Consider the following 16,556-nt stretch of genomic DNA (forward strand, 5'->3'; position numbering starts at 1 on the left):
TGGGAAACAAAGGTAAGCTTAGACTGTTTCCATCTTAAATTTCCAACAGTGATTTTAAGATAGAGTATTGATACCCCTTTCTTAATAAAGATATCTGTTGATATTTAATCAGCTTAATTATGATAAATTACAGATATTAATCAAGGTCCTTATAATTTAATGAGAACATGAAGTTCTCAAAAGATTGTGTATATTATGTCACGTATTGCTAAGCATCAACACCTTGTTCCAGATATGGTGAACTTTTATTGATTTGCCTTTCTTGAATGGCATCTACTTCTGTGAACTGTTTCTTTAAAACATATTTCAAAAAATTTCTGCCCTGTCACACTTCCCTGCCCAGCATGACTGCATCTGATTCAAACTAGGTCCATGAGAAATCTTCCTGAGAATTTTTCACACTAGGGCTGCAAGAGAGAGGACATTTTACATTGTTGTGATGACATTATGCTGGTGTGAGCCTGGAAGCTGCCTGTGACCAGGTATGCCTTGCTACATGGAAAAGTCAGAATGTGGTAGGAGCATATGGAGTGAGCATCCCCAGAAAAGTGGTATAATGACAGTGAAAGAGAAGGTCCTGACTGTTTCCAGTCATCCGGTCTCCAACGTGCTTTGGCTCCTGGTTTTTGAAAGTTTTGTTGTTCGTCTTCTCTGGGAGATACTCATGTAACCTTTTAACCAATCCCCTTTTGTGTAAGCTTGTTTGTACTGTGTTTCTGTTGATTGCAATCAGAAGTCCCAATTAATACACCAGATGGTTTAAATTAAATCCTGTATTGGTGACTTCCCTATAAGGTAAATATCGACCCCACCTATAGATGAAAAAAGTTAGGCTAAATCACCTGTCTCACTCTAAAGTCCAGTTTTTTTTACCCCATCTCAATGATTTTGGGAAGTATTTTGATTTAAAAGTAATAGAAGAATAAATGTAACAGCTGATCACAGGCTAAGATGGCTGATTGTCCTGAAACCCTACTGTTGGTCAGATGGAAGAATTTATCCGTGGAAACTTGCAAATCCCTTAACCTACTGAGTCATGCCAGATGTTCTCCTGTCCTTAATAAAAGAGCTAAGTGGCTTGTATTCCTGCAGAGGCCCATGGAGAAAATAAGAGCAGCAGTGCATCTTGGGTCTCCAGACGCCCAGGCTGCTCCTTTTCTCACTGCTATGCATTACTCTCTGGGGGTTTCCTGTTGACACAATGAGACCTTGGAAGACTATGATATCACCCAGTAAATAGTGAGACAGATGGAGGAGTGCAGTCTGCAACCAGAAGACAGCATCCAGAGCCTGACGTGGTGGCAGCAAAGGGCAGTGTTAGGTATGTTTGAGGTTCTGAGGCAGACAAGTAGAGCCGAGGGGAGTACAGTTAACTGGCCAAGTTCAAAGTAGGCAGATGGTCAGTGCCAGAGAAACTGGGTGAAATGGTACGGATACTATGCTGGGCCTTGGGTAGAGAGGGACCCCGTTCACAGGGAAGGCCAAGGACCTCCCTGAAAGGTCCCAGACCATACCAAGAAGACTATCACCAGGCCACAAGAGAACAGAGAACATGGTCTTTTTAGTGAGAAAACTGTCCCCAGTGTCCCATCTTAACCAGCTGCAACTTTTGGGGAGAAGCGAGGACTGAGGGATGAGATGCCAGAAATTGTAACAAATGGATATTTCTTCACCTGGATAAGGGAAAGGAACGGAAATTGTTTCCTTTCCTTCCTGTTCAACAGATCAGCCTGCACATTCTTGAATTACACAATTCATTGCATTCTTTTACAACTTCGTCTATCTACCTGTGTCTCCCACGAGACTACAGTATTCTTGGTGATAGGGACATTTGCATCTCCCGAATCAAAGGCAGTTTCAGGAACGTAGTAGGTGCTCAATGATAGTTAAATGGTCTACAAGATCAATGACTGGCTAATGAATGCTGAACTTTACCCAAGCTTTATAATCCAGAAGATAGTAATTTAAAAAGAAATCGTCACACTCTGTTTCTTTCCTGCCCTCTATTTGGATCAAGTTCCTCTTTACACAAGTCTGGATTTATTTGTATTGGACAAAGGTGATTTGATATTCAGGTATAAGAGCTACAGATAAGAGGGTCTTTTAATCCCAGTGAATAAGAGCAGGGTTTGTTACAAGATTTCGAGGGAGGGAGCATCGAAGGTCCAAAGACGCTGGTGGTAGCCAGAGAATAGGTCAGGAAGCAAGTCAAATGAGTAAACAGCGGTGAAGTTTATAATTGTTACCCTCAGAAACCCTGCCCCCAGATTACTGACTCCAAACTCTTCAAGATGGGGGTCAGGAATCTGCATTATTAAAGCGCGTCCCAAGTAATTTCACAATCAGTTGGAGGAATCTTTAAAACTGTGACTCCTCCATTTGAATCCTTTTTCTTGAATCTGCCAGTGTTTCAAATTATGCATTTCAATATTAACGGAGCTGAGCTATGCAATTTAAATTTTTTAATCCCTAAACATTTAAAACGAGGCATTAATTTCCAGCTTATGCCCCCCCTCCTTTGAACTTGACCTTTATTTTAATACTGATGAAATTTATGAAGCATGCTTCATTTCCCTGATTTACTATAACATAGCTACATTCATGTTGAAAATGATTGGAGTGAGGCTCCATCTTAAATCGTGAATATACACATCCGAGTGAAATGATTGGGTTCTCCTAAGCCACCCGCTTAAAATATAGATAATGGAAACCAAATTTCCAGCCAAATTTCTCCTTTTTATGGCTCAGCAGAGCTTGTCATCACCACACAAAATCCAGGACCAGATGATAAAGGGATGATAAAGAAATGAAGGCTATTCTTCATTGAATCAGGTTAATTGTTGGCCATTGAGCAGCTTCGCATTCTTCTCTCTAAAATAGTTGGTTGTTTTGGCACATGATAGGCAGCCTCAGGCTCCCTGCGATGAGTGATGGACTCCAGTATATGCTTTGGCCCCAGATTTATTTTTTCCTTATTCCATATCACTTGCCAACATGGAAGGCAGTGAAATGCAGTGGGGAAAATGTGCAGCCAAATAATACAACAAAGTACCGGAACATCTCTCGGGGTCAAGTTTGAATCTATAAAATGGCTGTCAGTGTTTTCCAATATTCACCCCAAAGAATATGTGATCAGTATGGTATTTCTGAGTTCCCCTCTAGAGTAGAGAAGGACAAAAGTAAAACAACAACAACAACAAAAACAAACGGTTGTGGAGATGTGTATTTTCTTGTAGAAAGATGGATTCCAGAAACGCAATCTCAAGCAATTATACAGACGAGAGAGAACATTAGAACAACTGAGCATCATGTATATACCAGACAATTAACATCAATTCTTTCATTTAATCTTCACAAAACCCTGCAAAGAATGCCGTTATAACTCTTATTTTACAGGTGAGAAAACTGAGGTTTAGAAATCTAAGAAACTTGCCCTTAATTACAGATTTAGAAGGTTTAGGGCTCAGCTGCCCAGCCAGGATCATAAAATTCCAAAGTTCAGTAATCATCGTTCACTTCCAATATTTCCTGAAATAAAAGTGCTGCTCTTTTGCATGCATTTCCTCATTTAAACCTGATAACCATCTTGTGGGATGGCGAGGGTAATTATTATCTTCCTTTAATTAAAAGAAAAGGGTAAAAAATCAGTCTGTCACTCTTTTTTGTTATCTCTCCCAGAAGGATACTTTCGTACTAAATTTATTTTTATTACCCTCAAATGTACACATTCCTCATACACATTTTATGTCTCATCATCCACACACTTTTGTAGCAGCCTGCCTCAAAAGAGGGCAGAATTTGGAATTAGAAAGCCAGAATGTGAATCTCAATTCTGCCTCCTACTATTTTACTGAACATGATTGTTTCTCTCTGAGATTCAGGGGTGCATTACATAGCTCCTGGAACACTGTGGGTACCTTCAAAATACACATTTTAGACTACAGGTCAGGGACACTGGTGAGGCTCAAACAGTATGTGGATCAGAGTGACGAGCAACAGAGCTGTAGTGCTGACTGGATTCTAAGATGGGGGCTGGGTATGGAAAATGTTGGTTTAGCCAAGAGTATGGAAGAAGCTGTATCCTAGCAAGAGCTGTGTCTTCTGAATTGTTATTTCTGAGGCAGTATTTTTCTTCTGACATGCCTTTGGACCTATCCATGATAGCTTCTTTGCTCCGTGCACTGACCTGGACACTCTATCCATCACTTTTGTTGACAGAGTGGCCCTGGCTTCTTCTGACAGGAAGAGCTTGGCATTGATTTCACCTTCATACCTGGCTGGGGCTCTTGGCCTGGGAGACCTTCCTGAGTTTTTCATAAAAAAAGAAGAAAAAGAAGGTTCAGTAAAATATGTTTGATCACCATAGCAATATTTTGAACCACATATTCAAAGCAAATGTATGTGTTACAATTTTAAGTAGTTAATTTGAGAATTTCATCTAGAGCATTTTAAGCAAGAAGTCATATTTAGCTATTAATCTTATAAATAATATTTTAAAGTTTTTTTTTCATGCTAGATTTTACACTTTAACACATAACTGAAAACAACTGAAATGTATTAGAAACATACTATGAGCTAGGTACTGTGCTTAAGGTACTATATAAGTTTCTTAGGGCCGCCACAACAAAGTGTCACAGACTGGGCAGCTTAAACAACAGAAGTGTATTTTCTCACAATTCTAGAGGCTGGAAGTCTCTGATCAAGGTGTTGGCGGGTTGGTTTCTTCCAAGGCCTCTGTCCTTCGTGTGTAGATGGCCGTCTTCTCCCTGTGTCTTTCTATGGTCTTCCCTCTAAATGTGTCTGAGTCCGAATCTTTTCTCTGTAGAACACTAGTCATTGGATTAGGGCGCATCCTAATGACCTCATTTTGACTTAATTACCTCTTTGAAGACCCTACAACTATAGATACATTTAGATGTACTGGGAGTTAGGAATTCAACATACGAATTTTAGGGGAATACAGTTTAGTGCATATCATACCTTTACATGGATTACTTTGTATAATCAATTGTAAATTTTACATAATTATTCACATTGTACAATGACGACAAAAATGTTGAGTATCCCTCCCAAGGTCAAAGAGCTGACAAGTGACAGAACTGGAATTTAAAGCTAGGTGTGTGAAACTTCGAAGTTCTTAGTAACTAGTACAGTGCCTTTTCTACCCTCTGCCAGATCTTCCTTCCAGGTGTCCTATCTGTAGTATATTAATCTTCATCTCTCTTTCTCAGCACATGCACTGGCTTACTTACTATAGTTGTTGCTACGGACTGATAACACCTTGCCCAGAGATGTTAAATTTTGCCTGAGCAGTAGACATCTCCCTTCAGGCATTGCGCAGCAGCTGTCTTGACTAATTTGAAAGAATTTGATGCAAGTGGAGGATAGAAATGTGTTTTGTTCAACTTCACAGAATTTGAAGTAGTTTTGTATGAGATCGGACAGCCATCTCCTCATTGTATCTTTACATGGTCTAGAGAGAGAGAAAGCAAGCCCTCTCATAGCTCTTCTTGATAGGGCACTCATCCCATCAGAAAGCTCCACGTTTATGGCCTAAGCACCTCTGAAAGGCCCAAATTCCAAGTGTCATCGCATTGGGGGTTAGAGGTCCAACATAAATTTTGAGTGAAGACAAACATATAGTCTACAGCCACTCATGGAGACGGATTGCCTGTGACAGATGAGTGGCACCCTGCTTGCACATGGGCTGTCTTACCCGATCTTATCACAAAAGCATTCTGAGGTCGAAAACACCAGTCCTGTTATGACTTTGTCTATTTGCACAATTTTCCCTTCCAGGCTTCTCAATGACATGGTCAGACCAGGCCTAGAGATGGTCCCAGGACAAGGCTGAAGATGATTGATTATATTAGGACTTAGAAACTAGTCCTGGTAAGCCAGCTCAGAGGATTCGGGGGGAGAGATGCAAAGAACTGCAGAAAAGCGTGCGGAGAATTGATTAGAAAACTTGTGGAAGAAGATCTTTCAAAAGAATCTTTTTGGCCACATTTATGGGCACGTATCACTTGTGTAGGATTCTGTTGGTTTTCGTTAAGACTAATTATAAAGACATAAATCACAACCTGGAAACACTCTACCAGGGAATATGAGATAAATGTGCGCATACCTATAATACAAGTTATTATCATGCAATTCAATTATGATGAGTGTTTAAATTGTTTTCTGTAGAAATGTTTTAATTTCTGCTTTTCTATCAGAAGAGGGGTTCATCTTATCTAAAATGATCAGTTGTGACAAAGTGAAATTTGACTGAAACTTGAAGGGTATTCAAGGAAGGTGATGAATTAAAGAGTGAGGATGAGAGAGAGGATGCTTCTGCACTGAGTTATAGAAACAGACTTGTTGACATAAAGTGGGTAAGAAAATGGTAAATTGTAGAGACAGAGAGAAAAAGCAATAACTAGAAAGTGATAGAATTGGCTACAGATATGATTTGGTCCCAGTTCATGACAGAATGTGGGAGGGGGCTTCCTTGGCAGCTTAAGGGATTTGGGCTTTATTCAGAAGTCAATAAGGATTGGTTATTTACCTTTCACAAGGCAAAATGTCTCTTTTCTGAAAATTCACGAATGATTTTGGAATGAAGCCATTGTCATACATCTTTACCATTTAAATCCTCACTTCAGAATCTGGTCCCAAAGCAATTGGACTAATCTCTATTTTAAAAAGAAAGCTTCTCTCTTTTGATCACTCTCAAAAGATTCAATTTTGGCTGTTTTCACTCTTTAAGAAGCACTTCTAGGGAAGCGAGCTAAACCAACAAAGCCAAAGTATAGACAAAGATGAAACCACAGCAATATTATGTATAATACTGAAAAATTAGAAATGATGTTAATTTTTCTTTTTAGAGGAATACATAGTTAAATAAATTATGATGTACCTATACAATGGACTACAATGCAGCTATTTTAAAAGTTTTGATGATATTTGTAAAAATTGGCAAGAAACACAACAAAATATTAACTATGATTATACAGGATGCTGGGAGCTTTTATTTTAAAACAAATTTTTAATAAATGTATCTATTTTCCAAGTTTCACAAATCGATCACATATTTATTAGGTAATCAGGATAAAAATTAAAGTCAATTTGGAGTCCACTCCAGGCAATGGTTTTCTGTAATGACAGCATCTTTGGAAGAATCCATGACAATCAAGGGCATGACAGTGAAGGGGGCATACATTCTAGTCACCTGACATTCTAGTCCTTCAACCTGTGTTTGTCTTGTTTTGTCCCAAAACCTTTGCAAGAAAGAGAATCCCCATCCTCTAATTGGGGTTGCTGGGTAGAGGTGCCAATGGCACCCAGATTCTGGCCTTCTGATTGGAGTTCATGTGCACATGTGATCCATCTGTAACTGTCAGAGTCCAGTATTGTAGGCATCAAGGTGTATTTTTGATTGTATGAAAGACCCGGTCAAAAGATGTGTTACTCTCACTAACAGTGTACTGTTTATTTGAGAATTTTGCCCCAATTTGCTTTGGGAATTTGTCCAAATCACATACTCAATGTATCTATTTGTGTTATATGGAATGTGCTTTGCTAAAATTTTCTTTGTGGAGGCGTTAAGGTCCCAGCTATTCTTCTTACTGGTTTCGTGACTATGGACTAGTCATTTATGTTCTCTGATCTAAAGTTTAGCAAAAGATTGGCTTTAAGGTTGAATTAAAAACAATACATGTGGAAATATCTAGTACTGGAAAAATAGAGGTAACAAAGGTTGTAGGAGCTTGAGTTGCCTGCTTTTGGTAAATACTATTAACTGCAAGGTATTTTGGAGAAATCAAGAGCCTTTTGGAAAAAAGATACTTAGCATTCATTATATTAATATCAACAAGCAATGGTGAGGGGTAGGGGTGTGTTAGAGCAAAGAGTTTTTAATCTCTGACCACTTTTAATATCAGAACAAAGACATGGCTGGTTGCAAACCCCACCAACCAACTCTGAAGCAGCCCATCATGGTAGGAAGTGACACACTAGTAATCTCAGATTTAAAGGAATGTTGCTAAGGTTGGCTAATTCATAACCATTCCAAAAAGTGCCAGGGATGGATAGTAAAATCTTGGTAAATTTGCAAAATGATTTTCTCAACATATTCTTCAAATGCGTCATTATTTACTTAAAGGTGCTATGAAGGCAGGAAAAAGATCAAGCTACATGTGCTCCAAGGCCAAACACTATGAGGTAAAAGCAATTCTAATAATGCCCCATAGAAAATAAGGCCCAGATACCCAGGTCCATAACACAACTAGCTAGTAGTTCTTTGGTTCTCAATGGATTATAGAGCCGACGCCATCTAGTGGACACAGCAAGAATTTTAGAATAGGAAGAATTTTAGAATGAGTTGTTCTTTTTTTAACAACTCATTGTTTTAATCACATTTTCAAAAAGAAGGACAGAAGGTAAACTTTTTGAAAGTGAATTCCATATATATTCCTTACTTATTGGACATATCTGTATAATAACCCTCGTACTACAGATGAGAAAACTGAGATTCAGAGAGACAAATAACTTGTCCAATATTGCATGCCTTTAAGTGGCAGAGTCCAGTTTGTTGCCAAGTCTGGTTGACGTTCCAACAATGAGAAACAACATTCACAGCACCACACATATATTAATATTAAATCATATTAAATCTAGAGAATTCCCTGGGCTCACGGTCCAGAGCTGGGATTTCACGCTTGGCTCTGTGACCAGTTATGTCATCTTGCACAATTAATTTAATTTCTGTAATTTTTAACATTATCTTTACATAAAAAAAGTGAGTATGCAATAAGAACATGCATTTAATTCTATAGAAGGTGGTGTGGAGACTGCTCAAAAAATCAAGATTTTTTTTTTATGATCCAGCACTCCCATTTCTGGGTATCTATACAAAAGAATTGAAATACTCCCATGCCCATTACGGCATGATTTATAATAGCCACGATATGGAAACAACCTAAATGTACATCAGTAGATAAATGGGTAAAGATAATATAGCACATACATACAATGGAACAGTATTCCGCCTTAAAAGGGGAAAGAAATCCTGCCATATGTGACAACATGGATAGATCTGGAAGACATTCTGCTGCAAGAAATTAACCAGTCACAGAAGGACAAATACTGCATGATTCCACATATCCGAGGCATCTAAAATAGTCATGGAAACATAGATTAGGATGGTGGTTGCCAGGGGCTGAGGGTATGGGGAGAGAGGGACTTGCTGTTCAGTGAGTATAAAGTCATGTTAAACGAGATGAAAAGTCCTAGGGACATGCTATACCAGTAAGCACTGTACCCTCAGTTGGCAATACTGCATTTTGCAATTACAACTGTGTTGAGAGGGCAGAGCTCATGTTAAGTATTCTTAGCACAATGTAATAGAAAAAGAAGGTCTGGTACATGGAGTCTTGAAACACGGAAACCGTTTTTTAAATATTTCACAGATGTTATTGAAATAAACAGTGGCAATTTTATGACTGTAGTGAATCAACTCTCTGGATTCAACAAGATCAAGTCCGGGGAGAGGAAAAAATATTTCTTGAATCTCCTAACAGTCATATGGGATGAAAATTATGGTTCTTTTTATGAAGGGGAAAACTGAGGTTCAAGAGTTTGATTCGCTCAAGTTCCTGTAGTTCATAAACATGAGGATAGAGACTGAAATAAAAGTCAGTCAACCGTGCTAGCTCCTCCCTCATCACCTGCCGAATAGTTTAGCTTCACAGGTGGGATTTCGTAAGCCCATTTGGCTCAGTACCGACCTGTGGTTAGGAAGATTGTGAAACAGATTTGACTGAGGCTTAAAGGCTCAACGTCAGTCCTGCTTCCAGCTTAAAGCTCCTAAGTGGGGCTTAGCCCTGTACCAACTTAGACAGTTTGTGTTTTTGCTGCAGTCACAGCTCATTTTTCCTGTTCCCCATGTTGTTCCTCCTAGCGTTTATCCCCAACAGCCTGCTTTGAATGACTTCTCAGGACCCCAGGTCCTCGACAGCCCATGTGGTAAGTTTCCCTGCATTTACCTGGGCTTGAGTGTTCTCCGTGAGGCCATTGTTTATGTTTTGAGCTCTTTCCACTGTCGTATATCTTAGTATGTTTGGATCTCTTCCTCAAGTCTATTGCCAAACCTCCTCTCTCCCTCACTCCTTACACCTGCCCAAACAGTGCCTCCTTAAGATCCTCTTGATGAAGCATCGCCTTGTATTTTGCTGTCACCTCCTCTGTCCCTAAGAGCACGTCTATTACACCATCCCTTTTTGTCCCTGGTCTTCACCATCTTACTGCATCTAATCCTCAGGAGTGGTAATGGAGTAGAGGATTAAACAAACAAACAAATATGAACCATAGATGATGTTTCTGATTGTGAAAGTAAATCACTGTTAATATATAACATTATGTTGTGTTTACTTTGGTCGTGTGTGTGTGCGTGTGTGTGTGTGTGTGTGTGTGTGTGTACACATGGTTATGCTACATGGTAGAGGTCCCAGCAGTCTTGGTTAATTAAACCCTTAATGCTGCAGGAATGTTTTTCATAGCATCTCCTAGGACAAATATATGCTATTTTCATTTATTAAGTAGTTGTGTCTAAACAACTGAAATATTTGTGTCCTCAAAACTTATAGCCATTTTTAAAATTAATACACATAAATAGAAATAAAAATAACATTTTTACTTGATTCTTAAATAATTATAATTATTCGCTAATGAGATGAAACCAGTGTACTTGTTGAGCACAGCATGGGCATTAAATTCTTGGAATCAGATGGGATACCACCACCCTAATTTTCTGTTCCATGAGCCCTTGCTTTTCATCACAGCAACTGCTGAAAGCCCAACTTTGCAAGATCTGACATCATCACAGACTATTGTTAAAAATGTGATGACCCTGAGCTGGTAGCTTATATAGCATCCAACAGATGTCAAACATAACTGCATTTCTCTTGAAAATTTAAAACATCCTACAGCACCACTGAGAGTCTGATGTGGTACTCAGGTGACTGGTACACAGTTTGGGAGCCATGGTTACGTGGAATTTTCAAATTTGTTGTTTTTAATGACATTGCACATAACCAATCTCCCATAACATTAAAAACTTAAAAAAAAAACACATTTTATACTTTGAATTTAAAAATGAAGCTTCTTCAGTGATGTAAATTTTTAAAGAGCATAGAATTTTAGCAGACGCTCTATTCATTCTTTGCTGTATACTCTGCCAGTATTTGTGTGTACTTTTCCACGTGATTGGATCACATGGTTTAAAAATGTTTGAACCCTGTTCTTTTGTTCCCTTCATATTATGTTATTCTTCTACTTGCAATTAAGATGGAGTAATATAATCACCAACTAAAAATATAAAGACAAAAATATAAGAAACAGTGGTTTTCAAGATATTGGAAGTCAAACAAGAAAAAAGGATAGTGATTATTGAGAGAAGGAAAATGTGAGCTGAGCTTTGTGATTTCCCCAGATTACCGGCCTTGAGAGAGAATCTTTAGGGAGGAGCTCAAAGAAGGGAAACTGAGGCAGAGCTGAATGTTCAGGGAGATAAAGATGGCTAAAGTTTGCAGGGCAGAATGACAGGGAGAAGAGAGCTGATCCTGTCTGAAGAGGATTCCATTAGAATATTCCTTAGAGCTTTGATCAGGGCAAGTGTGTGAGGAAATTATCCAAGGCTGTGGGAAGAACTATTAAAAGGGGAGTTAAGGATAGATACTGCCTGGAACTCAGTGGATCAGGAATATCTCCTATTCTCACAAGTCAGAGAGGAAAATTTCATAATTCATGAGGAATTGAGTAAAGTACACAGCAAAGTTTTATTGCAGTCATAGAAAATATAAGCCTTATACTAAGTGCTAGCCAAACACACGTAACATGTCATAAAAGCAAACCCAAAATATCCAAAATGTCCAAGTAACTCATTTGTGTTACAGCACAATGCTCAAGATCATATGTGAGGTTATAATGTAGAATAAATATAATTCTTACTTTAAAAAATAACCTGACAATCTCTGCTTTTTAGTTGAGATATTTAGAATATTTATATTTAATGTGATAATTGAGGTAGTTAAGTCGATCATTTTATTATTTGTTTTCTAGTTTTCTCATTTCTTCTTTGTTCCATTTTTCTCCTTTCTTTTAGATTTTTTTGATCCCATTTTATTTCATTTGTTAGCTTATTCACTATAACAATTAGACCACTCACCTATACCAGAAGCTAGAAATGGCATCTAGATGGTGAGTGATTCGGTCATAAAACCCCATAGTAGCCTTGGTTTTCACAAGTCACTGCTGGAAACAAATGGTTCCAGATGGGTTTCTCAGGAAACAAACTCTCAACTGGAATTTAGCATCACAGATGTCCTTTAAGCAGTCTTTAGGATCAATACATATGAAAGGGAGTTAAAAAACCACGAGTACACATACAAAGATGCTGTCATGAGTTATCCTCAAATGGGACAAGATAACCATGCCTTATAGTCCCACATGAGTCACTAGATGAGTGTCACTCCAGTAAGGATTCTGTCTTGGGGAAAAGCAGCTCTCTGTGAGTGAAGCTGTTCCTTAAGGAGCTGATATCTGTAGGCTGTCTTCCAGCAGTAATCTCAGAAGCTGGAGCAACAAATTCTTCACTGAAGGTAGATTTAGGCCCATATATTACAGTGCCTGTTGAAATCTTCAATTAGAACTTCTCTATCTATTAATCTATATCACTTGCAATCCCTTTCTTGTTTTTTACTTATTTATTTTCCTATGCAACTTTCTTGGTGAGTTTATATCTCCTGCCTTGTAATTCGTTACTTCTCTCAGATCAGAGGTGTCCCAGATGTGTGTAATGACTTTTTAAGGCAGTGATTTAAAATATTTTCTAATAGATTCTCGATCTAATAAGATTTGTTTTGTATTTACCTTCCTTTGCTTCCATTTTTTTTTTCTGTTATTTTTTGTTTGGATGGTTTAGTTTCGTCTCCATGAAGATTTTGAATATAATTGTTTTTAAGTCTTTTGAAGATTGTGCTATTATTTCCGTTTCCTCAGAAATAATTGTTTTCCCATTTTCTTTGGTTTGTTGGCATTTGAGTCCCTAGTGAATTTTGAAATTTTACTTCAGTTTGAGGGCAGGGGTTTCTTCGTAATTTTTTTTTTTTTTAACTTCATGCTTACCTGTCTATGTAGAGGTTTTGTGATGACCTATATCCTGTCCATTGATTTCTCCAGTTTAGTGGCTTTAGCTTTGTTTCACAGCATTGCAGTCAATCATTGGTCCTTAACAAACTACCCTAAAACTCAGTATCTTAAACAACAATAATTTATTTGTTTCTAACTCTGTGATTTGGCACTGATTATGATTTGTTTCTGCTGATGTGTTGTAGACCAGAGATATTAATTTGCATGCAGCTGGGAGCACAGCAGGACCTCTTAGTCAGGGTCTGGTAATGGTGCAGGCCTCGGTTCTCCTCAAGCTGGTCTCCCTTTCTCCTATAGTTTGGATACGTTTGTTTACGTCATGGAAGAAGGAAGGCAAGGAATTGTTGGCAGTCATCTTTAAAGAGAATCAACCACACACAGGAAGCCACGTATTTAACTGCCGAGTCAGCACACTTCAACAATTTTCAGATTATGGGACAGTTGCTTTACTTACCCACAACCCCAGGCAAGCAACCCATTACTGCCCACAGTCATGGACAGTGATGTACTCACCCATATCTGCTCCTGGCCGGTCCAGCCCCCTATTTCACACCATGCCCCTTTTTCTGGTCTGTTACTATGTGGGACTGCTTTGAATCTTTGCTGCTCTTCGGGAGGGAGTTCCCCACATTCTTTCTTATTGACTAGAAGTTCAAGGACCTGGTAACTGGAAAATCGTAAATGGGCTGCTTTCAGATAATGAATCAGCAGCAACCGATAGCATTCAAGCAGAACCATGTAGCTGTGTTTGGGGCATTCCTACTTAGGGTAAAAGCTAGGGCTAAATAATCTCTTAGCTTTTTGCTCTTCACATTTTGGTTTTTGCATAGCACTCAGATTCTATTTTTCTCTGTTTAGAAAATATAACATTGAACTGAAGAATATGATAATTGAACAAGAATTTAGAGGGAGAAAAATTGTGAATATTTCTATTTTTTCCTTCTCAGATGAGAACATTTTGTAGAGATGTTTGCAGTGGTTTGTGGTTGTCATGGACTAAGGAGGTCCCGTTCTGAATGAGCTCTGTGTTATGGCTAGCTTGATTTGTGAATGAATATTCCCATTACAAATGTAAAGCTCTCAATTTTGACTATAAGCAGACCAGCAGAACAGCACAAATCATCAAGCTCTCTAGTGTTCATTGATATAAAGACTCACTGTGGATAATTTCTCTGCATCTTTACCCAACTGTGGGGAAATACGTCAAATACCCCGTAACATGTCTATATCTTATTTTGAAGCGACTCTGCACTTCCAGCATTTCAATAGCATTCTTTTCTTCACTTAGCATTTTCAAACAGACTCACAAAACATTAGAGGTAGGAAGGATTTTGGAGATCACTTAGTCTAAGACTTCCATCTCACAGATGTGGCTATTTTGCTAGAATGGGAAGTTATCAGAGCCTTTCTGATAAAGATAGACGATGATAAGGATGATGACGGCAACCGTTATTTCGGGACACCCGATATGTGCCAGACAGTTTTCTCAATAGTTAACACAGGTTCACTATTAATACCATAATTCTCTGGTGTGAGTACTGCTAACCCTATCTCACAGATGAAGAAACTGAGGCTTAAATTAACTAATTTACATGAGGTCGCAGTTATTTGGCAGCACAGGAGCTCAGTGAGACTTCACATGAGACAGCAGAGTGATTCTGCCAACTGGAACTGAAACAATCTGGAGACCCGGATATATTAAACGCCCACTGTTAACAAGATAAAACCATTGGCTTTGGAATCAGAAAGAGTTGGGATTAAAAACTGCCTTATTCATGCTGTGTGATCTCAAGAAAATTCGTCAACCTCTTTTAGCTGCAATTTCGTCACCTATCCCAAGGTGATAGTGAAAGTTGTTATTAGGCTGTTGAGATAACTAAAGGTGACATAATAAATAAATACAAAGTGCCTAGAACTGTATCTAATATAAAATAGACACTAAAAACTGGTAAAATATCACATGTAGTAAGTATACATAATGCTATGATTGTTGTCTTTGATACTCAACCCCGAAGCAGGTTTTTGCCTAAGTGTTCCTGGTCAGAGATCTGCCCTAGAAACCATGTTTAATATGGCAGACCAGCCTCCCCTCCAGCACTCACTGTTCCCTTCCTACCAGACTTTTCTACATAGAAATTATTAACATCCACCATGCCTCTTATTTATTTGTTTATTATTTATCTCTTTACTCTAGCTTATCAGAACTGACTCTTTTATCTATTTTATTTACTGCTCAGTTTCTAGAACTACAGTTTACTCAAAAATATCGGTCAGACGACTATTACCATTGTTACTCTTGCTACTTCTGTTGTCAAAGAATTAGTCTCCTCTCTTCAAAGGTCACTATGATGGACAGAACTATGTCCTCCCCAAATTCCTACATTAAAGCCCAAACTCCCAGTACTTCAGAATGTAACTGTAAAGAAGACATGCTGTAACCACATTCTTTACAGAGACAGGTTAAAATCAGGTCCTGAGGGCAGGCCTGTATCCGATAGGATTCCCATCCTTCATAAGAACGTTTGGACACACACACATGCAGAGAGGACAGCCGTAGACAAGCCAGGCAGAGAGGCCTCAGAAAGAACCAACCCTGCTGACATCTTGGTCTTGAACTTCTAGGTTCCAGAATTGGAAAACATACTTCTATTGTTTAAGCCACCAGGTCTGTGGCACTTTGTTATGGTAGCCCCACAAACTAAAACAGTACTTTTTCTGCAGTGTAGTTTGGGGATATGGGCTTTGTCTCCCACTCACTCCTGAATCATGCGCTCCAAATCTGTTTTTATAAATCGTGCATTGTCTTTTGCCCAGCACTCTGCTCTGTAGCATGCAATTGTACTGTGGGTGTGTCAACCATACACTCCAGTTTTTCTGCTCTTGGATCCACCTAAAAGTGATAGATTTATGACTGTTTATACAGTCATAAGGCAAAGGGCAATTGTTGTGCAGGAGTCATCATTTTATTTTAATTTTTGTTTGCTTTGTCATCACCTTAATTCCTGTTTCACAAGCTTGGCTTTGCATATAAAGTAGATTTCTACTGAGTACCTAAGGCACTAGAGGACATTTATAACACAGCAATACGAGCAAATTGAAATGGAATCATAGACACACTAGACCTTGGATATTCCCTGTCTTTCTCCGATTAGAAAGTTTTCATGGGTCACCCATCTTCCTAGACCTCTCACTTCTGAGTTCTTTCAATTTTCTATGTATTCTCTTGCCCCTTATCTCCAATTTACCATGATAGTTTTATGCATTTCAAGTTAACCCTTCTTTTATTTGTGGTTTCTTCCTAAATCTTAGCCTAATACTTTGTCTTTATTAGTTTCAGGTGTACAAAACAATGCAACAGACATTTC

Source organism: Rhinolophus ferrumequinum, chromosome 5, assembly GCF_004115265.2.
Source record: "Rhinolophus ferrumequinum isolate MPI-CBG mRhiFer1 chromosome 5, mRhiFer1_v1.p, whole genome shotgun sequence".
NCBI lineage: Eukaryota > Metazoa > Chordata > Mammalia > Chiroptera > Rhinolophidae > Rhinolophus > Rhinolophus ferrumequinum.